Source organism: Lynx canadensis, chromosome A3 (assembly GCF_007474595.2).
Source record: "Lynx canadensis isolate LIC74 chromosome A3, mLynCan4.pri.v2, whole genome shotgun sequence".
Classification (NCBI taxonomy): domain Eukaryota; kingdom Metazoa; phylum Chordata; class Mammalia; order Carnivora; family Felidae; genus Lynx; species Lynx canadensis.
The window spans coordinates 17,065,991-17,090,158 of NC_044305.1; the positions used below are offsets into that span (position 1 = coordinate 17,065,991).

Below are 24,168 nucleotides of genomic sequence, written 5' to 3' on the forward strand. Positions count from 1 at the left end.
TCCTTTGGTTTCTAGCTCTGCCTTTCCCAGCCTTGCATAAGTGTCTTGGGGACTGAAGGGGACTGAAGTCTCTGAGTGTCATTTTCAAAGGCTGAAGCCAGAGGCAGTGGGGCTTGGGAGGTGTCCTTTAATTTCTTTCTTGATTAAAAAAATTTTTTTTTTAACATTTATTCACTTTTGGGAGAGACAGAGTGTGAGTGGGGGAGGAGCAGAGAGAGAGGGAGACACAGAATCTGAAGCAGGCTCCAGGCTCTGAGCTGTCAGCGCAAAGCCTGACACAAGGCTCAAACCCACGAACCATGAGATCATGACCTGAGCTGAAGTTGGAGGTTTAACCAACTGAGCCACCCAGATGCCCCTCATTTCTTTTTGATGCTTGTAAGCTATTATTTTAAGTATTGGAACAAAGTAAGGTTGACTTGTAGGCTGAAAACCCAGGTGCATAGGAAATGCTGCATTTGCGTGAACTTAAATTGGACCCCAACCTTCAGGGAGACATAAATTTTTGTCATTTTGGGGGGTCCCCCCTTCTAGAGGGGTTACAGATGTCATGGGGACTTAAACAGGCCAGGCTATTGTAGTTTCTTCTTAGAAGCCCACTGTCACATTCCTGTGGTCCCTTTGGGTCTAGTAATACTGATGCTTCTTCCCAGGCTTGGATCCCTTGTTTGGAGTCCAGCCAGCCCAGGTGCATCACCCAGCATCCCTTCTGGGGCTAGCACCACTGAGCTGTATGGGACCAGCAGACCCTCCCTTCCTTTTCCCACTGTGGAAGACTATCTGTCCTCACTTTCTACACCCCAAAGGCACACCCTTCTTGTCACAGCCCTTATTTGAAGTCATAATCTTGTGAGTAAAATTTTAAGCTTTACAACAACTAGAAGAAAGAAGGAACCTTTCACTTCAAGCAGCCTCTTCTCTGTGTCCTGCACCGATTTCTAGAGCAGATACAAAGACCCTAGTTAGTTACCTGATCGGAAGGGGTACATGTTAGGAAAAAATCCATGGAAAACACACACATGGGTGTCTTTCAGCCAGTTGGCTTGCCATGGAAGTAGACACAATCTCAATATTGTGGTGCTAGTTTTCCTTTCTGTCACTGTCATAGCAGGCCGTCACACAGTAGGATTGGTGGAGGAAGAGAGATACATAGACAAGGAAGTGGCCATGGGAACACAGACACAGATTGGAGCAATGCATCTATAGGCCACAGAGTGCCAAGGATTACTGGCAGATACCGGAAGCCTCCTTCCCTAGAGCCTTCAGAGAGAATATATCCCTGTCAGCAACTTGATTTCAGACTTGTACTCTGAAAGGTTCTGTTTCTGTTGTCTTAAGCCACCCAATTTGTGGTAATTTGTTACAGCAGCCCTGGGACAGTATGACTGGGTCATTCACATATCTGTATCCTGACCCCATCACCTTTCCTACGTTAGAACTAACACCAGGGTGCTGTAAGTAGAGGAACCTTTGCTTTCTTTTAAGAGAACTGACATTTCTGTGTTCACTCTAACCAAGAACTGGATTAAACATTTTCCTGTGCATTTCTATTTTTTAAGTGTTTATGTAAAAAAATTTTTTTGTAATGTTTGTTTATTTTTGAGAGAGACAGAGTGTGAATGGGGGAGGGACAGAGAGAGAGAGAGAGAGAGAGGGAGACAGAATATGAAGCAGGCTCCAGGCTCTGAGCTGTCAGCACAGAGCTGGATGAGGGGCTTGAACTGTGAGGTCATGACCTAAGCTGATGCCATATGCTTAACTGACTAAGCCACTCAGGTGTCCCTAGTGTTTATTCATTTTTGAGAGAGGGAGAAAGGGAGAGAAAGTGTGTGTGCACATGAGCAGGGGTGGGGCTCCACTCACAAATCATGAGATCATGACCTGAGCTGAAACCAAGAGTTGGGTGCTTAATGGACTGAGTCACCCAGGCGACCCACTATACATTTCATCTAATGTGCCACCATCCCATGCATTCAGAGATCTTATCTCCTCTTGTTTTGAGAAAATCAAGCCCCAGAGAGAGAAAGTGATTTGTCCAACCTCATGCAAGTTAAATATGAAAGAGGAGCCAGTCTTCAAATCCAGGGTAGAGAAATCTGTGTTGTATACATGGCACTGTCATCAACAAAGCATCTGTTAATGTTATTTATATTTAAAGTCATGCTTTATGATGGCAAAAATGCACATTTGTGGTAAAGACTATGCATGGTAGAGGTAGCTGTAAGAAACAAAATTAAAGTCATATGCTCACACACACTTACATAAATACATTTTTCTATATAATGCTATTTTTAAGTATTTTCCTATGTCATTAAATATTCCTCAAAAAGCACTTTTTTTTCAATATATGAAATTTATTGTCAAATTGGTTTCCATACAACACCCAGTGCTCATCCCAAAAGATGCCCTCTTCAATACCCATCACCCATCCTCCCCTCCCTCAAAAAGCACACTTTCTAAAAAGCTTCATAGTCTTCCATTACAATGATTGTTCCATGATTTAACCACCCTGTTGTTGGATATTTAAGTTGTTTCCAGTTACTCACTCCTGAATCACATTGCAGTGAGTGTTCTTGTACATCTATCTTTGCTCCTCTCCAATAGACGTTCTTACATTTGCTTTCATATATAGATATATATATGAAATCTATATAGAAACATATATAGATATATCTATATATATATTTCTGTACTCCCTTCTGTATCAAACGTAGAGTAGTTGTATATTATTTTTGAGATCTGGCAGAATGTCCACATGTCAAACATGGAGTCCTGGATATTTGCCCACAAATTGATGTAGGGAAGATTCTTTGTGGACTCTGCAGCCCTAAACACAAGTCAAGAACTGGCTGGTGATGGCCCCCTGAGTGTAGCACGTTACAGCTCATAGTGTACTAGTTGGAGACCTTCTGAGGATTAGCAGGAATTCTGTTCAAGATAATAATCAACTAGAGAGCAGTCCGAGCACTAGTCCAGGTGGATATCAGCTGTAAAAAGCAGATTGGTCTCTCCAGTGCTGATTTGACGAATAGCAAGCCTCTTCGTAGTCTGTTTTTGAGCTAGCTTCTGTTCTCCTTGTAGGCAGGGGCAGTGAATGTTTGCCAAGTGAATTACTCTTGTTAGTGATTGAACTTTCTCATGATACGATCCCAGCATCTATTTCCAGCCTGAGCCTCCATTTCGGCCTTCTTGGCTTCTCTTTCTATATAGTCATGTGAGAGAGGCTGTGAGGCTTGAGTTTAGGGAGTCTAGCCTCCAATTCTGCTTCCTGAATTTGGGAATCTCCCACTGTGTGGAATCTTGGTGGACCGTGCAACTTGTCCAGAGGTGAAGGTGCCAGAAATTTACTCTTCCTCATGGCTTGGGTGTGGCTGGACGTGGGGCCTGGATGCAGCCCATTGGAGGGAGGGTGGGCCAGAGGCCTTTACAGGGGGGGTCCTGTGATAGGGGTGTTGTCTGGGCCACAAGAGATGCTACTAAATGAGGTTGCTGAATTGCTGCCGCCTTGGCTCCCCAGAACTGCCTAAATTTCTGTTCATTTTTCAAGGCTATTCTCTAGCTTTCTGTTCATGACGAGCCTCTCAGTATTCATGCAGAACATTTCTGAGTTTGAGAAGGATTGTCATAGTTGATTTTTCTTGTTTCTAACCCCAAACCTTGCAGGTTCCACAGTCTTGTCTTTGGCTAGAAGGCATCTCCTATCTCCCTTTGTCTTATGTCAAAACCCTGAACAGATTAGTCTCCTCCAGGAGGACCTCCCTTACTCTCCCTGTGCAGGATTGCCTCTTCTCTGTGCTCCTGTGGCTGAGTTTATTATATCTTGTCTCGGATTTCTGACTATGGCTGTGAGCTCCTTAAGGGTATAGGCTGCTGATCATTGCTCCCTTCCCTCTGCCTTGCATTGGGCTTGGAACAGGGAAGGCGATCCATGTATGAAGACTAAATTATCATTAAGGTTATAAGCATTTGGAAAGTCAGGAGCAAGTTGATGTCAGGGAGTTTTGGGGAGAACCCTGGAGAGCTGCTGCTTTCTTTGGCATTTTTATGGTACCTGGTGCACGTGCGGCTTTTCTACCCGGCCTGCCTCCTCTCAGCCTGATGAGGCTCAGTCTGGCTGGACCATTGCTCCCAGATCCTGCCTTGTCAAGGCTCTTTTGCTCTATAATTGACCCTTGGGACAAATAAAGGGGCCCTGCAGATTCCCCCTCGCTTCACTCTGGGGCCTGGCACGTGTGTGTGGATCTGCTTGTGACCTATGTAAGACCCTCCCCATTGGAAAAATGTGATGTATCCAAAAACTGACCAACTGTTTCTTTAATGTAGTGCTTACATTAAAATGATTGGGAAGTATGGGCCTTTAACCATCCTTAATCATTCCTGATATTATTATTGATTGGCTTAAAGCTATAAGCTCTTAAGTTCCCATTTAGCCAGTATTGAATCAATAAGTTTTTCTTCCCTCTTTAATGATAAAATATTATATATTCATTTTTAAAGAGATGCTGAGTCTGTACATATAAGGTAACTCTCTCCAGGACCATCTCACTTCCCTCCGATGTCATGATTAACAGATGGATGGGTGTCAAGAAAGAGGGAGGAGGAAGAAAAGGAGGAAGGGGGTGGGAGGGAAGAGAGAATATATGTATGTGGTAATAGTGACAATAGTAGTAGGGAAGCGGTATTTAGGTAGTGCTCATTGTGTGGTGGGTACTATCCTGAGCACTTTAAATGTATGAACTTAATCTGCTCACAGCCCTCTGATACAGATATCATGATCTGCGTTTTACAGATTAGGGAGCTGGTGGCACAAAAAAGCTTCTGTGACTTGCCCAAGGCCATAGTTAGCATGTGGTAGAGCCAGGATTTGCCTGCAGGAAGTCTGTGTTGGAGTCTGTACTCTCGGCCGCCTCACTTTTGTGCCTCCTAAGAATGCAGATGATGAATCGGGTCATGGTTCCCAACAGCTGCCATTGCCCTCCTTTCACATCACCCATTCAGATCTAGTGTTCACCTTCCAGGGCTGGCACCATCTTTCACTAGATGGATGCTCCGTGCTTTATTTAACACCCAAGAAATGGCAGTGGGAGAAGAAAAGATAAAAACCCAAATGTACCCCATATGCCCCAATAAAAGGCCGGGTCTTTGTCTCCAAACAGCTCTTGAAAAAGTTCTTACAGGGCATTTTATATTATGGGATGGTCTCTTATGTCCTTTGAACCACAAAATTAATTAGGGAAACTACATTAGCCTGCAGTGACCCCAATCAGTGCTGGTTTGGGATGTTTACAGTGATAACAGAATGGATAGGGGGGAAAAGGCAATAAAATTGAAGACAGGTTTTATATTATTCTGGAGGATATGACTGGATAATGACAAGTGATAAGGATGGCTTGTAAAAAGCATCAGAGGATCTTTTTGGTGATCAAAATACACATGTTACATAAATGGGAAAACAGGCCTGTTCGAATATCCACATGGATGCTTGCCTTGATGTTTATTTTCTGTGATAAAAAACCTCAGTTCAAAAATCAACAAAACATAAAGGCAACCTATTGAATGGGAGGAGATATTTGCAAGTGACATTATCTGATAAGGGGTTAATAGCCAAAATATATAAGGAACTTAAACATCTCAACACTAAAAAGCCTAGTAATTCAAATAAAAAAATGGGCAGAGGATATGAACAGACTTTATTTTTCCAAAGAAGACAAACAGATGGCCAATAGACACATGAAAAAAATGCCCAAAATCACTAATCATCTGGGAAATGCAAATTCAAGCCACAGTGAGATATCACTTTATATCTATTGGAGTGGCTGAAATAAAAAACACAAGAAATAGTGTGTTGGCAAGGATGTGGAGAAAAGGGAAACTTTGGGCACTGTTGGTGGGAATTCAAATTGGCATAGCCCCTGTGGAAAACAGTGTGGAGGTGCCTCAGAAAGTTAAAAATAGAATTATCATATGATCCAATAATTCTGAGTATTTACCCAAAGATAACAAAAGTGCTAATTCAAAAAGATACATGTACCTCTTTATTGTAGCATTATTTACAATAGCCAAGATATGGAAGCAACTCAAGTGTCCATCAGTACGTGAATGGTTAAAGAAAATGTATGCACGCACACAGAATGGAATATTGTTCAGCCATAAAAAAAATGAAATTTTGCCATTTGCAACAACATGGATGGAACTCCAGGGTATTATGCTAAGTGAATAAGAGAAAGAAAAATACCATATGACTTTACTCATATGTGGAATTTAAGAAATAAAAAAAAGAAAAAAAAAACAGATTCTTAAATACACAGACAACAAACTAGCAGTTGCCAGCAGGGGCAGCTGTGCAAGTGGACGGGGTGATGGATGAAATAAAGGGGATTAAGAATACACTTACCATAATGAACACTGAGAAACATAGAATTGCTGAATACTTACATTGTACACCTGAAACTAGTAAACAGTAACATGGTATGTTAATTATACTTCAATAAGGAATTTTTAAAAAAATATTCTTACATTTATAAACAAAATACCTTAATAAACTGTATTTTCTAGACTATTAAAAAGCAATGCATCCAAATGCTGTAATTGGATGCAAAGGTGATGTAGACAGGTGTCAGTGAACTGAAGAAGTGCTTGTTCTAATGACAGACCCAGATGACAATGGCACAGAGGCCAAGTTCAAATGAAAGTTTCTGTAATATGTGGGAATGGACAATAAACCACTATTTTGTAACTTAACACGTGTGTGCCACTTACTGGACAGTGTTCTAGGGGCTTTACATAATTTTAAATCATTTAATACTGATATGAACTGGGTACTATTAATTACCCGTATTTTACACATGAGGAAGTTGAGCCCCTGAATGTTAAGTACCTCACCCCGAAATTAGTAGCAAATGGAGGAGCTGAGGTTTGAACCCAGGCACTCTGGCTCTAAGAGTCTGTGCTGTGGACCATCGTCTATTTTTAACATAATGTGATATCTTATGAAACATGATTTCAAGTATGTATATGTCATTAAATCATATCTTAGGCATCATAGGCAGACATTTAACTAATTCATGTGCGTGCTGAATATTTTACGTATTAACTAGCCTCAAAACTTTTTGTGGGGTCTTCTCCCTGGGAAATACCCTATTTCTAGGCACCAAGGGTTAACCATCCTGTAGCCAGCTGAATGCAAGTATAATAAGCTTGTGAATTGTTCTGAATAATCTGTCATAAGGGAACATTGAATAGAAGCAGTCATGCCTCAGGAGATCTCTAACTGGACAGCAGAGATGACTTCCGTTATGACTCCTTAGTCTTCTGTTTCTACTTCGGTTACTCCCGGGACAGCCTGAGAGGAAGATACTGCCAGGAATCTTCATGATCCTAGTGATGCCCTCCCAGTGTAGAGGGTGATGTTTCCATGGATCATTCATCTGACCTGACTGCTGTTGCAGGGGCTTGGGCGCCTCAAAGTGAACACCTTGTTTTTGAATACATGGATTGTCTTTTACTTAATGAGGAAACAGGTTTTTTTTTTTTTAATGCTTTGAAAACCATAGTAATTTGAGGTGTAATTACATAGTGTAAGAGATTTGATAAGAAAATGATAGTTTAGTACAAATAGAGTTTATTAAATTTAATGAAAATTGAGGTGGCTTTTTTGTGATTCCATAAAATAGGGTTCAGTAATTTGAAAAACCCCAAGAGCCCACTGTGGTCCCATTTGGGAATGTCCTATGTGTATCCAGTGTGGAGGTCACTAGTCACTTGTGGCTATTGAGCACTTAAAATGTGGCTAGTTCTGCACATGTAAAATTCACGAGAGATTTTGAAGACTTACCATGCATGAAAAAAAATATATGGCATCCATTAATTTTTATATTGGTTACCTGTTGAAATGATTATATTATAGATCTACTGGGTTAGGTAAAATTATTAAAATTAATTTAAGCCCACCCTTTTTCTTAACTTTATAAATGTGGCTACTAGAAAATTTAACCTGTGTGGCTCACACTATATTTCTATTACCCATCACTGTCCTAGATTATCAGATTTTTAATTATTTTTTATTTCAGGAGTAGAATTTAGTGATTTATCATGTATAACATCCAGTGCTCATCCTAAAAAAGTACCCTCCTTAATGCCTGTCACTCATTTAACCCATCCCCCCACCCAACTCCCAGCCAGGAACCCTCAGTTCTCTGTATTTGAGTCTCTTATGGTTTGCGTCCTTTTATCTTATTTTTCCTTCCATTCCCCTATGTTCATCTGTTTTGTTTCTTAAATTCCACATGTGAGTGAAATAATATATTTATCTTTCTCTGACTTACTTCACTTATCATAATATGCTCTAGTTCCATTCATGTTGCTACAAATGGCAATATTTCATTCTTTGTTTTTATGTTTATTTGTTTAGAGAGAGAGACAAAGCAGGGGAAAGGCAGAGAGAGGGGAAGAGAGAGAATCCCAAACAGGCTCTGTGCTGTCAGTGTGGAGCCCGATGTGGGGCTCAAACCCACAAGATTATGACCTGAGCTGAAATTCAGAGTCGGATACTCAAGTAAGTCATTCAGGCTGCCCCAAGATTTCAGTCTTGTTGATCACTGAGTAATATTCCATGGTGTATGTATATATACCAAATCTTTTTTTTATCCATTCGTCAGTCAATGGAAATTTTTCTTGTGTCATTTGTACCATTAGGAATGCCTGTCTTTCATAATAATTAGCATTTATTGAGCACTTACAGTGTGCGAGGCACTTGAAATGTTTTCTCCTTTATGGTTCACAACAGCCCTATGTAGTGTAGGTACCATTGTCTTCCCTATTTTACAGATGGGAAAATTGAGGCACAAAGGGATTCAGTAACTTGCCTGTAGTTGCAGAGATAGTAAGTGGTAGAGAGGGAATTTGAACCAAAGTAGCCCAGTTCAATGACTTAACTGATGTCTCCCAGGCTGGCCACCTTTCAACACACTGACACGGGACTATTGTTCCTGGCTTGCTGTGCTCATTTGACCATTTGAGCCTCAGTTTCCCTAGCGAGGAGTAGGCTGGAACATCCCTCAGTCCCTTCCAGTGCTGCTTTTCCTGTAGTTTCTTTGCGCTTCTTTGGGGGCCATGGGAACATGGTGGGGCTGGAGTAGGCGCTGTCTCTTCCAGCAGGCCAGTCAGTTAGTCTCGTCCTTCTTACTTGGTGGGCAAGGAGATGGTCCTCAGTGCCTGTTCCAGCTCTGCCACTAATCTGGGCCGGTCAGCTACTTTTCTCTGTACCTGCCTGGATCCTTTTCCATGAAATAAGTCTGAAAGGGATTCCTGGAATTTAGTCCTAACTCTGCCATTAACATGCTCTGTTAACTCAGGCCAAGCATCTTCCCTTTCTGGGTCTTTATGTAAAATCAGGAGTCAATTTCTTCCAACTCTAGTGGTCTTTGACTTGTAACTTGTGACTCAAGAGGAAAAGGGTACATTTTTAAATGAAGGAATTAGGTGCCACATTTGTAAAGTAAAATGTCTGAAAAATCTTTTGGTCTTATCTCCTCATCTGTCTGTCTGTCATGGCAGCTGCAAGGAATCACCTTGATAGAGGAATTTGTCTTCATGAGTGTGTGCAGATGGGCACAGGAAGATAAACCTCCCTGTCAAACTTCCTTTGTTCTCAGAGCTGCAATGATTTTCCCTATCCCTTAGGATCATGTGTACATCTTCAGATTTTATTTTCCCAGAATTGTTGATCAGTGAGACATTGGGTCACTTAGAGAAATTTCCCTTTTTTCTAAAAAAGACTTCCTGTCCTCCTTCCCTCCTTCCTTAGTCCATACAGTTTTGCCACTGTGCTCTATGCTGACGTGATGCGACTTCAGCTTTGGAAAGTCACAGTTGCTTTAGCAAACTGGTTTTTAAACCTTCCTAGAATCTGCCAATGTCTTTTAAAAATGCTTCTTAGGAGGATATTATGCTAAGCGAAATTAGCGAAGGACAGATATCATGTGACTTCACTCATGTGGAATTTAAGATCTAAAAAAGATAACATGTATGTGTATTATATATCATTAAATATATAAGACAATTGTATATAATTATACATGTTATATAACATAAACAAAAATAATATAAAAACAGGGAGGGGACAAAACATAGGAGACCCTTTTAAACAAAGAGAACAAACTGAGGGTTGCTAGAGGGGTTGTGGGTGGAGGGGATGGACTAAATGCGCAAGGGGCATTGAGGATGACACTTGTTAAGATGAGCACTGGGTGTTATACATTGGGGATGAATTACTGGATTCTACTCCTGAAATCTTATTGCACTATATGCTAACTTGGATATAAAATAATAAAAAAAAATACTTCCTAGGGCACCTGGGTGGCTTATTCAGTTGAGTGTCCAACTCCTGGTTTTGGCTCAGGTCATGATCTCATGGTTCGTGGGATTGAGCTCCATGTCAGGCTCTGTGCTGATAGTGTGGAGCCCGCTTGGGATTCTCTCTCTTTCCCTGTCTCTCTGACCCTCTCCCACTTGTGTGCACATGCTTGCTCGCTCGCTCGCTCTCTCAAAAGAAACAAACATTTAAAAAAATGCTTCCTTTCCCGCAGCACCTGGCTGGCTCAGTTGGTAGGGCCTGTAACTCTTGATCTCAGGGTTGTGAGTTCCAGCCCCACAGTAGGTGTGGAGCCTACTTAAAAAAAAATGTTTCCTTTCCCAAGTATGTTCATCATCAAGAAAGCCAGTTTGTATTTTCTCAGAATTCTCAAAGCATTACTTGTCATTAGTGAAGTAATTATACAAGCTACAAATAAGCAAAAGTCTCCAGTGTTCTTTAAGAGTCCTGAGAGTTTCTAAAGTTAAAATAAGACTTCTGGCTAAAAAGGTACAAAAACCTTACAAATGAGAGCTGCTAAAACATACAAGCACAATGAGTCTATCAGTTGGGGTTTAAGAAAGAACACAAAAACCACCCTATGTATTTCAATCAGGAAGGTATTTAACACAGGGTATTAGAGGCCTAAACCTTTGGAAACCCTCACATGGATGGTTAAATGACTTTCAACAAGGGTGACCTCCTATTCATTAGGATGGCAGTAATAAAAACGATAATAACAAAGAAAATAACAAACATTGGCAAACATTGGGGAGGATTCCAAGAAATAAGAATGCTTGTGAATTGTTGGAAGGGATGTGAAATGATACAATTCCTAAGGAAAACAGTATGAAGTTTCCTCAAAAAAGTAAAAATAGAATTACTGTATGATCCAGCAATTCTACCAAAAGCAGGATCTCTGAGATATATTTGTACATCCATGTTTTTTGCAGCATTTATTCAAAATAGTGCAGAGTGGAAACAATTAAATGCCCATCAACAGATGAATGGAATAAAGAAAATTTGTTCTATACATACAGTGGAATATTATTGAGCCTTAAGGAAATCCTGTCATAGGCTATAATAGGAATGAAACTTGAGGACACTATGCTAAGTGAATAAGCCAGTCACAAAAGAGAAGTACTTTATGATTCTATTTATAGGAGGTGTCTAAAATAGTCAAATTCCTAGAAACAAAGTAGAACAGTAGTTGCCGGGGGGGAAGGGCAATGGGCAGTTGTGGTTGAATGGATATAGTTTGAGTTTTGCAAGACCGAGTTCTGGAGGTCTGTCGCACAATGGTGCAGATGCACTTAACACTGCTGAACTGTACCCTTAAAAATGGTTAAGATGATAGATTTTATGTCCCATGTTTTTATCCCAGGTAGAAGGAAAAGGAGTTTCTAGGCTTGCAGCCACAGTGATGTGTGAAAGAGCTTAGTAGGGTGTCAGGAATGCCGAGTACCCAGGCATGCTTTTGAGTAGGGCGCATCCTTAGTGACTCTGTGCTCTTCTTACATGGAACAAGTAAGTGGGAGTGTGAACTTGGAAATCAGCTGATGGGAGTTGGAATGCTGGCGACTAGCAATTTGACCTGGGGCTGACTTGGTAGCCGCTAACTGGGAATCCCCAGGAGAGCAAGAAGAGCAGAGGGCAGAACAGGAAATCCCCGTGCTTTGAGGCATGGCCAGAGGATTGGGCCTCACAAGGAGCTGGAGGAGCACATTCAGAGGGATGGGTGAGGAGCAAGTCTGCATTTCACCAGGAGCACCTGTCCTGTGTCTCCCTTCCCATAGAGGCTGGGGACCCTGGGACATGCCTTCTTGGTGCTATGCCTTCCCTTCCTGTAGCCCCCAACTCTCCTTGCTTTACTTTTCTGTCTTCTGCCTTCTGCATCACTCCCATGTTCTTTGCCTTGGGGACTACAAACTAGGTCTCAGAATTTCCTTGTCCCGAGTCATGCATCGGTTGGAGTGGCTATATGTGATCATGCATTTGATACCCGTCATCCTCAATCAAATATATGTAGGAACAGGAATCAACTTACCCATTCATAGCTAGCTATGTGTCCTCAGTCCTTAGGACTGGCCTTGGCCCCCACTGTGCCCTCAGATAATGTTAACTGAGTTAGGAGACCACTGAAACGTTAAGCTACTTGGAAAAGAAACAAAATCATAGATGGCCGAATCACAGTCTTGTGGTCCAGAGCACTGTGCCCGGAGGCCTTGGGAAGCCTGGGTTTTCGGCCTGCATGTTGCTGATCAACTGTGTGGCATGGAACATGTTGCTTAGCCTCTCTGGGCCCCAGTGTCCTTGCCCACTTAATGAAGGGCCCTGATTAAGTAACACCCCCACAGTTCTTTCTAACATCACATAAGTTCCATGTGTCATTTCTGCAGAATTTTTTTCCATTACTGCAGACAGGGACCTCATGATTCAAGAGCAGAGACAGTCTGGAGTCCACGTGGGAGTGAGGCAGTCCAGGTGTGGGAGGCCGGAGTAGATGGAGTGTGGCCAGAGAGCCACCCTGAGTGTAGTTTCAACCTTCGAAAAATAAGTCTCCTTTTTTTTTTTTTTCCCCTGGGTAGTGGCCACAATTAGGAGGGAAACTGCATTTAACACCTATGCTGAATGTAATTGTTACCTGATTTTGACCATTTTAAGCAGTCAGCTTTATCATCCTGATTTTAAAACTACTAAATTTTTTGATTTTGCAATATGGAAAATAATAATAGAAAGGTTATTTGATTGGATGGAAAGACTGTTTTCCTGTGTTTGACAGGAAACTTCCATAACCTGTGTCCTTGACTCTTTGTAGAGTTAACTTTTGGAAAGGCTGCCCGAAGTATACACATAGAGAGTTCATGGACACTGCAGTCAGAAGAACACGTGCAGAGGACCGTGAGCAAAGCTGTTTAGTTTTCCTATGGCTCAGGGTTTTCTTCAGCGAAGGTAATGGGATAGGAGGATGTGGAGATTAAATGAGACAATATGTGAAAACACAGGACAAAATGCTTGCTGCATGGGCACATAAGTCCTCTCCAGCACCCACATTTACTTCCTTCCTTTCCTATCTCAGCTGGGACCCACTGTGGGGGTACTGGGTTAACTTGTATCTACAAGGGAAGGGAAACCCTGAGGCCTGAACTGTGTGTGTGTGTGAGAGAGAGAGAGAAAGAGAGAGAGACAGACGGACATACCAGATAGTATGTCTGTGACCCTAACCGGCCCCAGCTGGCTGCCTTTGCAGACCTTAGGCCATTTATAATAAGAGCAGTTGGTAGTGGTCTTTTGTCCTTCGTGCTTGTGGAAGGTCAGCAGGAGGTTCATTTTAGCTCAGGCCTGGGGTGGGAAAGCCTGTACAATGTCAGGAGAACCAGACCCTACTTGGGAAGAGGGCTTGACTACAGGGGATGGCCAGGAACAGAGGTGAGGGGAGGTGTCTCCTGCAGACTGGAGCACCTTGGCCAGGTGGCTGGAGGGACTTTCTGAACCCGCTCAGCTCCCCTACCCTTTGGACTCTGCAGTGCTCCCTAGCCCATCTTCTCTGCCTTGGAGAGAGCTGGAGAGGTGCGTCTGGACCCTAACAGATGCCACACCATATGGAAGCAGTCACCTGTGACTCAGACCTGAGGTTTTACATCATCTTCCCTGCCACACTCTGATCTTTAGGCAAATCCAGCTCGTTTCATTTCTGTGACTCGTAGGTTATAATCGGGGGATGGAAGAGGAGATGAGGATCTTGCCACCTGTGATATGTCCACTATTTTCATCATATTTAGGAAATGAGTTTAACACGTCTGAAGGCTTGTAGGACTGGGTCCTGTTGATCACTTATAAAAATTACTCATTAATTCATGAGCATTTGGGATCTAAAGTCAAACTCCTTGTGGGTTTCGCTTCTCAAGGGGAAGTAAACATTGCAGAGGATGATCCCCAGACACACAGACTGTGCTTTCCCAGTCTGTCTAGATAACCGCCACCTGAGCTAACTATACTTGGATAGGGATGTACTGTTCAGCAGAGGTGTGAACCCTGAAAGTCAGCATTCTGCAGTGTAGACCCAAGGAATTTGATCTCCTCAGGAGTCCCAGGTACCATAAGCACTTAGGATTTGCAAAATTTTAGGATTGTGCCCGCTTCTTTCCTGTCAATGCACCTGCAGGACCTCAGGCTTTGCTAGAGCCTAGGCTCTGCCATAAGGCAACATGGGCAGAAAAATGGGATTTCTAGCCCATGTATACACATTTGAGCCCTGGCTCTACTCTTCACCAGCCTGTCACCATGTATGACCAAGGACCTCTCTGAATCTCATTCTTTTTGTATATAAAAGGGGCATGGGAACACATGTCTGCTTCACCCTATTATTGTAAAAAACAGTCAAGACAGTGGAGGTAAACCTACTTTGAGAACTCAGTGTAGTTGTATGGGTCGGTTGTTGTGACCTTGAATAGCTGGAACCAGGCTTCCTGTTGCAAACACACACAGTGTTTCCTGCTAAAGAGACCGCCCCCTACTTACCCACCAGGCCCATCTGAGGGCGGATTAGAACTGTTGTGGCTGTAAACCCAGCCAATACGGGTTGTAATATAGTAAATTATCACTTGTTTTGCAGTCTTGAAGAGAAAAATAAATGCAATTACACTCATGAATGTTGAAAAATGAAGCAAAGCAGCGTGGATCGGCACATTTGAGGTGCTTTTCCAAATGAAAAGCTGTGTACAATGAATGCTAATGGACTCTCTCCCTCCTACTCCCTAGCATATGGTGTAAAGCGATCTTTCTGGATTAAGGAAGTAGCTGTGCCAAGTGCCCCAGGCACAGGAGAGGGCCCTGAATGGCCGCCACTATAGGAGACCCAGCAAACAGACCCCGATTTCTTCTCTTAGCTGAGGACACCAGAATAGACCCAGTTTCCTAAATCATGTACTTGAGTAATCTCGATGATGCCTTGCTGCCTATGGAATGGGCAGGTCATCTGCAGGTCTTCCGGCACTGTCCCCCGTGGACACTCGCTGAGTACCTACTGTGTGCCAGGCATGATGCTGGCATCTCATGCCCTGTCCCTCCTGATCAGTGTTCCCTGTCACCATGCCCTGATGGGCATGATGTAGCCCCGTGCCCACTGGGGGTTATTAAGTGCTCAGAATGTGGCCAGTCTGGTGCACACTACATCTCAAAAGCTTAGTACAAGAAATACCTAAGATGTCTTGTTAATTTTTTATATTATTTAAGTGTTAAAAAGATAGTATTTTATTTTTTATTTTTTTAATTTTTAAAAATGTTTTTATTTATTTTTGAAGGAGAGAGAGAGAGAGAGAGCATGAGCAGGGGAGGAGCAGAGAGAGAGGGAGACAGAATCTGAAGCAGGCTCCAGGCTCTGAGCGGTCCGCACAGAAGCCCGACACGGGGCTCGAACTCATGAACCGTGAGATCATGACCCGGGCCGAAGTCGGTTGCTCAACCGACTGAACCACCCGGGTGCCCCCAAAAGATAGTATTTTAGATATGTTGGGTTAAGTAAAATACACTAATAAATATCTCCCTATTTTACTGTTTTAAACCCGGATACTAGGAAAAGGAGAACCAAAAACATGTGTTGTGCACTGTATTTCTATTGGATGGCACTGACGTAGCCCCTGCCTTCCTCTTCTTGTTCTCTACCACACACTTTGCCCCCTTGCTGGTAGCACCCCTTCCAGTTGTTCAGCCATAATATGTTCTCTCATGCCTCAGGGCCTTTGCACTTGCTACCATCCTTTCTCAGAGGCTCTTTGGCTTTTTCTCAAATGTAACCTTCTGTGAGAAATAGTCTCTGACCATCCTTTCTAAATACGTCTTATTTGTTACTTATCAAAATACTTGTTTTTTCCTAATCATTATTTTAACATTTAGGTATTTAACTGTTTGTGTATCTGTTTCTTCTGAGAACATTAGGGTAGAGAACTCGTCTTTTTTGTTTTTTCTGTACTAATCTCATTGCCTTCCACAGCAGTTAGCAGGAAGTAGGCACTCCATTTTTTTCTTAATGAATGTTGAAATGTCACAAAGGATAAAATATTTTGATTATACTGAGATGTTGAAAGACATTTGGAAATACTTAATGGCTGATCCTAATTTATCAGTCAGTCTTTAAAGAAGGTCTGGGTGAGAAGCATATGGTATATGAAGGATTTAAATGGAGAGAGTGGGGCGCCTGGGTGGCACAGTCGGTTAAGCGTCCAACTTCAGCCAGGTCACGATCTCGCGGTCCGTGAGTTCGAGCCCCGCGTCGGGCTCTGGGCTGATGGCTCAGAGCCTGGAGCCTGTTTCCGATTCTGTGTCTCCCTCTGTCTCTGCCCCTTCCCTGTTCGTGCTCTGTCTCTCTCTGTCCCAAAAATAAATAAACGTTGAAAAAAAAAATGGAGAGAGTCTGGTGAAATAGAGGTGGGATCATGATTGAGGGAATTAATAGGGGATGGGGAAACTCTCAAGGGCTGTCAACAGTGGGGAGCTGTTACTACCTCCTGGACTGAAGGGCAGTGGTAGTAAATGGTGTTCTAAGACTGCCTGACAGGATGTAGAGGAACACAACTCAATCCTTCCACCCTGGAGTATTCAGCTTGTACTCGCCACCAGTTAGACTCAGCTGGAGGCAGAGGGTCCGGGAAGCTAGAAGATGCAGATCACAGAGGTCAGACTCTCAGGAGCAGGGTGGGGATCAGTGTGGATTGTGAGTGGGGTGCACAGAGAATAACTGTCATCCTGAAAAGGCATGGGAAGCTATTTTCTGAATGGGCTAGAGCATGTCTGTTCCAGACCAACAACCTATATCTTCAAAATACAAGGATGCTCATGATCACTAAAATTCTTTAACATTCATGCAGAGATTTCTAGTTACAGAATTGGGAGGATAATTACGGCAAAGGAAGAGATAAGGTCATTATTTGCAGAGGATATTATCTACTAAAACCCCCGAGAGAAATAAGTGAAAAACTATCAGGACCTATTAAGAGTCTAGCAAGGGGACTAGTTAGGGAATAAATATACAAAATCAACAATTTTCTAAATCCTAGCAATAACCAATTAGAAAATATAATTTTAAAAGAGTTCATTCTGTAAAAGGAACAAAAATAGAAAAGACTGGGGAATTAACTCAAGAGGCAGTATGAAGGACCTTTAGAAGGAAACTATAAACCAAAACTGAGAAAATAAGTAAACATGTTATCTTATTCTTGGGTGGCAAGATTGGATATTTTTAAAGTTTGTCAATTTAATTTAAAATATATAATGTGAATTACAATAGAAATGTATAAGCAGTGTTAAAGAATTGTTTTAAAGTTTGTATGGAAAAATGGTCACAGATCATGAAGCAGATAACAAAAGAGAATGATGGGGGAAGACTTCTAAGTTTTACAAGTGTATCCTAGAATTATTACAATCCAAATAGCATATACCAATCGAAGAAGAGACAGGTAAATTCTGAGTCTGTGGCCTGTATCATGACACTTGACCTCCCTAGAGTATCCATTTCTCCATCCTCAGCATGAGAAAATAAATAATCTTGCTTGGTAGTGTGGCTGTGAGGGTCATTTAGGAAGACTGGCCTGGAAAAGCCTTGAAGCTATGGAATCCTGGGAAGGTAGTGTGTACTCTTTTTTTTTTTTTTTTTTTTTTTTTTAGTTTGTTTACTGGGGCACCTGGGTGGCTCAGTCAGTTAAGCGTCCACCTTCAGCTCAGATCATGATCCCACAGTTCGTGAGTTCAAGCTCCACATCGGGCTCTCTGCTGTCAGCACGGGGTCCACTTCAGATCCTCTGTCTACCCCCCCCAGCCCCTCCCCTGCTCACATGCACGTGCTCGCTCGCTCTCTCAAAAGTAAACAAACATTAAAACAGTTTATATATTGTGATAGCATGTGTGTGAGGACACACACAGGGAAGGGGCAGAGAGGAGGAGAGAGAGAATCCCAGGCTGGCTCCAGGCTGTCAGCTCAGTCTCCCAAATTGTGAGATCACAACCTGAGCCGAAATCAAGAGTCAGAGACTTAGCCGACTGAGCCATTCCAGCGCCCCTGTATGCTTGATTAATTAGGGGCCTGGGACACATTTTGTTGCCTTCTCCCCCAACCCTGCACCCCTTGGACACCATCTGCTGGGACAGTATGTGCTGCTGTTTCTGCTGAGGGAAGGGTGAAGAAGAGAGAGCTTTGAATCCTTGCTGAGGATGCAGCTTTTTGTTCAACAAACATTGAGTTGCTATAGCCACACCCAAGACGGAACTTATGCCACATGTTTGGGGTAACAAAGACCTTTCCTTGACCAAACTTCAGTTAGGTTCCTTTGGTCCCTCTTCTTGACTGGGCCTTGAGGTTACCCCCATATCCTAAAGCTCCTATCCCCTATCCTATTTTTGGCCTACTTATCCTACTTGTAGTGAGACTCCAACTCTTACAATCTGATCACCCTGTCTTGCCTTCAGCAAGATTCCTATTAAGTCAGGTTAGCAAGAAAATCCCCTCTATCCTTGATGTCTTTTCTTAGTCTTATCCTTGCCTTAGTCCTATTTCTTGTCTTATCCTTGATGTCGCTGACCCCCCTCACTCTGCTCCTTAGCTACAGATCCCCAACTGTCTTTGTGTATTCAGAATTGAGCCTTATCTCTCTCCCTGTTGCAATATCTCTATTACAATAGTCTCGATTAAATTCTTCCTTACTGTTGTAACAAGTGTCAGAGTAAAATTTTCTTTCACAGTGGTTACCATGGTGAATAAATCCCAGCTTGCCCAAAGGGAGCTTTGGGTTTAATGGATAGACAGATAGGCGGACCCAAGATCAACTGCATGTAAGAGAAGCTCAATCATTGATTAATTTAACAAACACGTATTGAGAACCTCTAATATACCAGACACTGAGGGTACAACTGTGAACAAGATATTCCAGCTCCCACCTTAATGAGGCCCACAAGATGATGAAACAGATACATGACGAAAACAAACGTAAACAGAAGAAGCACAGAGGAGTTGGTTAGTCACGTTCCTTTTCCATGGGGTTGTGGGGGACGAGGAGGTTCAGGTGAACAGGAAAATCTTCCTGCAGAAGATGACATCTGAGCTGGCTGTTTGTTGAGTTCAACCATTGCTTGTGTCCACAGGTTTAGAGCCTTTTAAGCACATTTATGAATAAGTATGAGTTGGGTGTCTCAGGAGCTAGCCTATGATGTGCAGACTGTGGGAAGGAAGACAGCTGAGGTTTCCAGAGGCGGCCCATCTCAGACATGGATGGAGATTATCCTAATAGGATTTCACAAAGACCACTTAGCAGTCGCTGAGCTTGAGGGAAAAATAGTTATGAGCTGAGGGTGGAGAAATGGCCAAGAATCTGGCAACTCGGCGAAAGCTTGTAGAGAAAAGCTGACAGCCAACAGACAGAACAAGATGATGCTTGCAAAAAGGTTAGAAGAAGAGACCAGAGGAAAAAAGTATACTGAGAGATATGAATGGAAATGGAAGCGCATTACTATAACTTGGGAACATGCATTAAGATAATTCCAGCTCTGAGAAGGAGAAGAGCCAGGATTTATTCATTGTAGCAGTTCACACTGTCGGGGAACTCCTGGAAGGTGATGTGGGCAGTGGAAGGTGAGAAGTGGCTGGGAAGAAAGCATGTATGGATATACTGCAACACAAGCAGAATTGGGATAGCTGGTCCTAACCCTTCCTCTTTAGATATAGGGGGAAACAGATGCAGAGAAATGCTACAACTTATCCACAGTTGCACAACATAGAAAGTGCTGGAGCTAAGAAGTTGGAACCTTGTACATTGCTAGTGGGAATGCATAGTTGTGCATCTGCTGTGGAAAAAAGTTTGGTGGTGCCTGAGAACGTTGAATGTAAAGTAAGTATGTGACCCAGCAATTCCACTCCTAGCAATATACCTAAGAGCACAGACAACATACTCATTTTGTCACACCCAGCCGCTGCCTCTGTCTTACATTCTTTCTCTGTCTCTCTCCTCCCTCCCTTCCCACTCCTCCTCCTTTCCTATTTATATATACTGGGGAGAGTTGGGATCTGAGTTGTAGCTCTGCCAGTTAGTAAATATAGGACCTTGGTTTCACTGTCCTGTTGCTGACTGGGACTAGATGAGGGTCTTTCCAGCCCTGATAGTGTGCATATTCTTCACACACTATCACCGCATATGTTCAGGAACTGCAGATCTGGTATCAGTGAGGGTACAATCCCCTATTAAACGTGTGCTTTCCCAGCCTTGAAAAGCCTTCATGTCCTCTGACTTCTTCATTGCTTGTCGAGGGAGTTCTTAGACTCTTCAATTTCCGTGGGATTACAAAACTGTTTTTCTGTTTCCTGGAGCACCTCTTCTTCAAGAGTGAGGTGTTTTGTTTTTGTTTTTGTTTTCAATTGTTTTTGCATGCCAGACCTACATTGGGGTGACACAATATTCATTGAAGTCTTAGACTGTTTTTTTCTACTTGCCTCTCTCTCTCTCTCTCTCTCTCTCTCTATATATATATATATATATATACATATAAATATATAGATATATATATCTAGATATATATAATATATATAAATATCTATATCTCTCTATATAAACATATATAATAAAATATATATAAAATATATATATAATATATAAAAATATACATATATCTATGTATATTAAATACATAGGTATATATAAATTGGGCCGGTTATGTGACAGTGTTATTTGATACAGATTGGGAACACCGAATTTTCTTTGGCTACTCTTCCTTTGTATTTGGACACAGTTTGGCTCTTTCCCTTATGGGAGAGGAAATCACTGGGGACTTAGGAGTCTTGTCTCTGGTCTCTGACTTTATCCAAAGTCTTACACTGGGTCCAGTCCTGCTGAATTGGTAATGGATCCATTTTCTGGATGGAGAGCTTCCCCTAAAGCTTCTGTTGCTTATGAGTCCTCCGCTTTCATGAAAGGTCATTCTGTTTCAGAGGCTTTTGTTTTTTATTTTTCTAGGCCTATTCACTGTCTTTTTTTTTCTTCCCCATTTGAACCCTGATATGACATAACTGGTTTCCACCTGACAAGCTATTCTGGGGGTGGGATTTAAGGAAAGATGTAAATCCCTAGTGGGGAAAACAAACTCCACTCGGGATGGTTTACATTTATCCCATGGTTTGGCAATACTTTCCAGTTGATTCCCTTCAAATTGGGAGCTATCTCTGAGCTTTTCTGTTTATCCAGTGTTTATTCCCTCCAGCACTGTTACATTTGAAAAGGGAAGATGGGTCTGGATTCTTCTCCTTTCATTTGGGTTCAAGGTGACACTTAAAACTTATAACGTGAAGTTAGGGCTCTCTCTGTATTTCAGCATTAATAGTATATTTGCTCTTTTCACTACTTTTTGTTCACTTCAGTCAACTTTGGAGATGGAGTTTCTGTGAAATGGTACTCAAGCCACCATATTTTCTGAAAGATCTGGCATTCTTTCCACTCTGCCATGCTGGGTGATTATAAATACACTCTTGCACAGCCAGTATGACTTACTCTTATTAGAAAAGGTTTTCAATGACCATTTCACTGAAATGGCCCATTTATATGTCAAGTACATTATTGGATATGTGTTTCTATAAGAATAGAATAGCAACAAACAAAAGACCGAGTTCCAGGCTGCCAAAAAGACACTGTGGGGCCTCCCCAAGCCTCCTTTCCCATGTGTTTATGTCAAGTGGCTGCAGTAGGTCTCAGTGGTGAGTGCCGAAACTAGGCAGTGGGATTAGGTTTTCAGAAGATAATGCTCTTGTTTTCAGTTCAAGATCTTAATTTTGTTGAAAGTGCGGCTGATGTTGTTGGTGCTGGTATAAATGATCTAATTTAATTTAATTTGCTTCCTTGCAAAGAAGGTGATCCCTTGCCCAGCTGCTGCTCTGGGCATAGAGGGAGCAAGCAGGTTTGGAGATAAGCTCTGAACTTTATCAGACCTCTCCTAGGTTTATGCTAATGAGCAATGCTTAGAGATTTCAGAAACCTTTTTCCTAGTGATTGCTTTAACTACCAGGCAGAATATTCTCATGAGTCTTCATCTAAGGGGCCATCAGGATGGGGAGGGGTGGAGTTGATGTGGGATTATCTTTTTTGTCTGGTCTGTTGTTTTGCTTCCAGGTGTCATATCTGTGATGGGTGCAAGGCACATGTCTGGTGGAAGTTAGGAAGGGTCTTCTCTGTGTATTCTCTCACTGTGTGCCAAAGGAAGTTTTGTGATATGAATTCTGAGGGGTAGCAGGTATAGAAGAGTCAAGTGGTCCTTGATTAAGCCCTGGTTGTACCTTACCAGTTTGTTTCTATTCCTGAGTTCTTCAAACTTGCTGAGTCTTGGCTTCCTCCAACCATGTGTGAATTGGGTAAGTGCCTCAAAGATAGAGTGTCTCATTCCTGTCTATATTCTCAGTACCGAATAAGGTGTCTGCCAGATAGTAGGTTTGATAAGTGTTTCCCACATGAATGAATAAATTAATGCATGTATGAAGAAAGGAAATGGATGGATACTTCTGGAAAAGAAGATGGAATGTCATCATTGTGTCTCCAGGCAGACTCATTCCTCAGACAAATACTATTTGGGTATGAGGGGATTCAAAGTCCTGCTATGACAAACAAATTGTGACTGGTGATGGCACAGCATGCCTCCCCAGTTCTTCTGTCTGTGGTCAGGTTGGGGGCATTGGAAATGATTTGCTGTCACTTATGCAGACATGTATGTACTTGAGAAAAGGGGGCACCAAACCATGCTATTTTTCCACCTAGTCTGCAGATTTACTCAGCCATGGTCTCTGTCTACTCAAGTATTTGACTCAGCTTAGTTGTGTTTTAGGAGCCCATCCTTCAAGGTGGTGGGGATTGAAATCAGCCTCCTAGTTCAATCCTGGCATACACTCATTCTGGGGTACCTGGACCCCAATTTGCTTTAACACAAAACTGTTTTATTTCAGTATTTATATGAGGCTCTATATCTAGAGCATAAGTTTTTAGGTCACATTTGAAGTTATGTAACGTGGAGGAGGCATCTAGACAGGCCATGGAGGGGATAGAATTCCTGTGTGAAGGACATACTTCCAGAATGAGCCAATGGAGAAGAATCTTTACACCAATGAAAAATGCTGTGCTTCTTGAAAATCATACTACATAGTCTCTGAACAAGTGTGCTCTATGTACTTCTTGACATATGTAAATATGTCAGTTCTCCCCCACATTGATTATGCATTTATGTTATTTCAATCAAAATCCTTCGGGAATTACTGTTTAGAACTTGACAAAATTTATTCTAAGGTTTATATAGAAGCTTAAACCCATAAGAATAGCAAAAAAAATATAATGTTTTAAAAATAAAAGATTTACACAGTAAAAAGTTATAAAGGGTTATAAAAATAATTTAACACTACAAGCAATTTAGTTTAGTGGCTGGTGAAATGAAATATAATTGGAACAGAACAGAAAAAAATACAATAAAAAGGTTTGAGTATATGTAAATATTTATTATGTGATAATGGTGGATTTCAGATCAGCAGGGGAAAGAATAGATTATTTAATTAATGCTGCTAGGAAAATTGGCTATTTAGGGAGAAAGTTAGATCATTAACTCAGTCCGTATATGAAAATAGATTGCTAACATGTTAAATGTAGAAGAGAAAAACATAATGCCTTTGAATTTTATGTGATGTTCAAGCGAGAATATTTTAAGGGACACCATCAAAGATGGAAATTACCCTGACTGGTTGATATCATATGTGAAAATGAAAGTCTCCTAAACAAACATAAAATACCCTAATTTTCTATTCCCTCTTT

The 24,168-nt window shown here is 41.9% G+C and overlaps 1 protein-coding gene across 1 annotated transcript in view; it reads left to right on the forward strand.

Annotated features, from left to right (window-relative positions):
• PTPRT (protein tyrosine phosphatase receptor type T) overlaps positions 1 to 24,168 on the forward strand; it is a 934,550-nt gene that overhangs the window by 137,084 nt on the left and 773,298 nt on the right. The gene's annotated exons all lie outside the window — the stretch shown is intronic.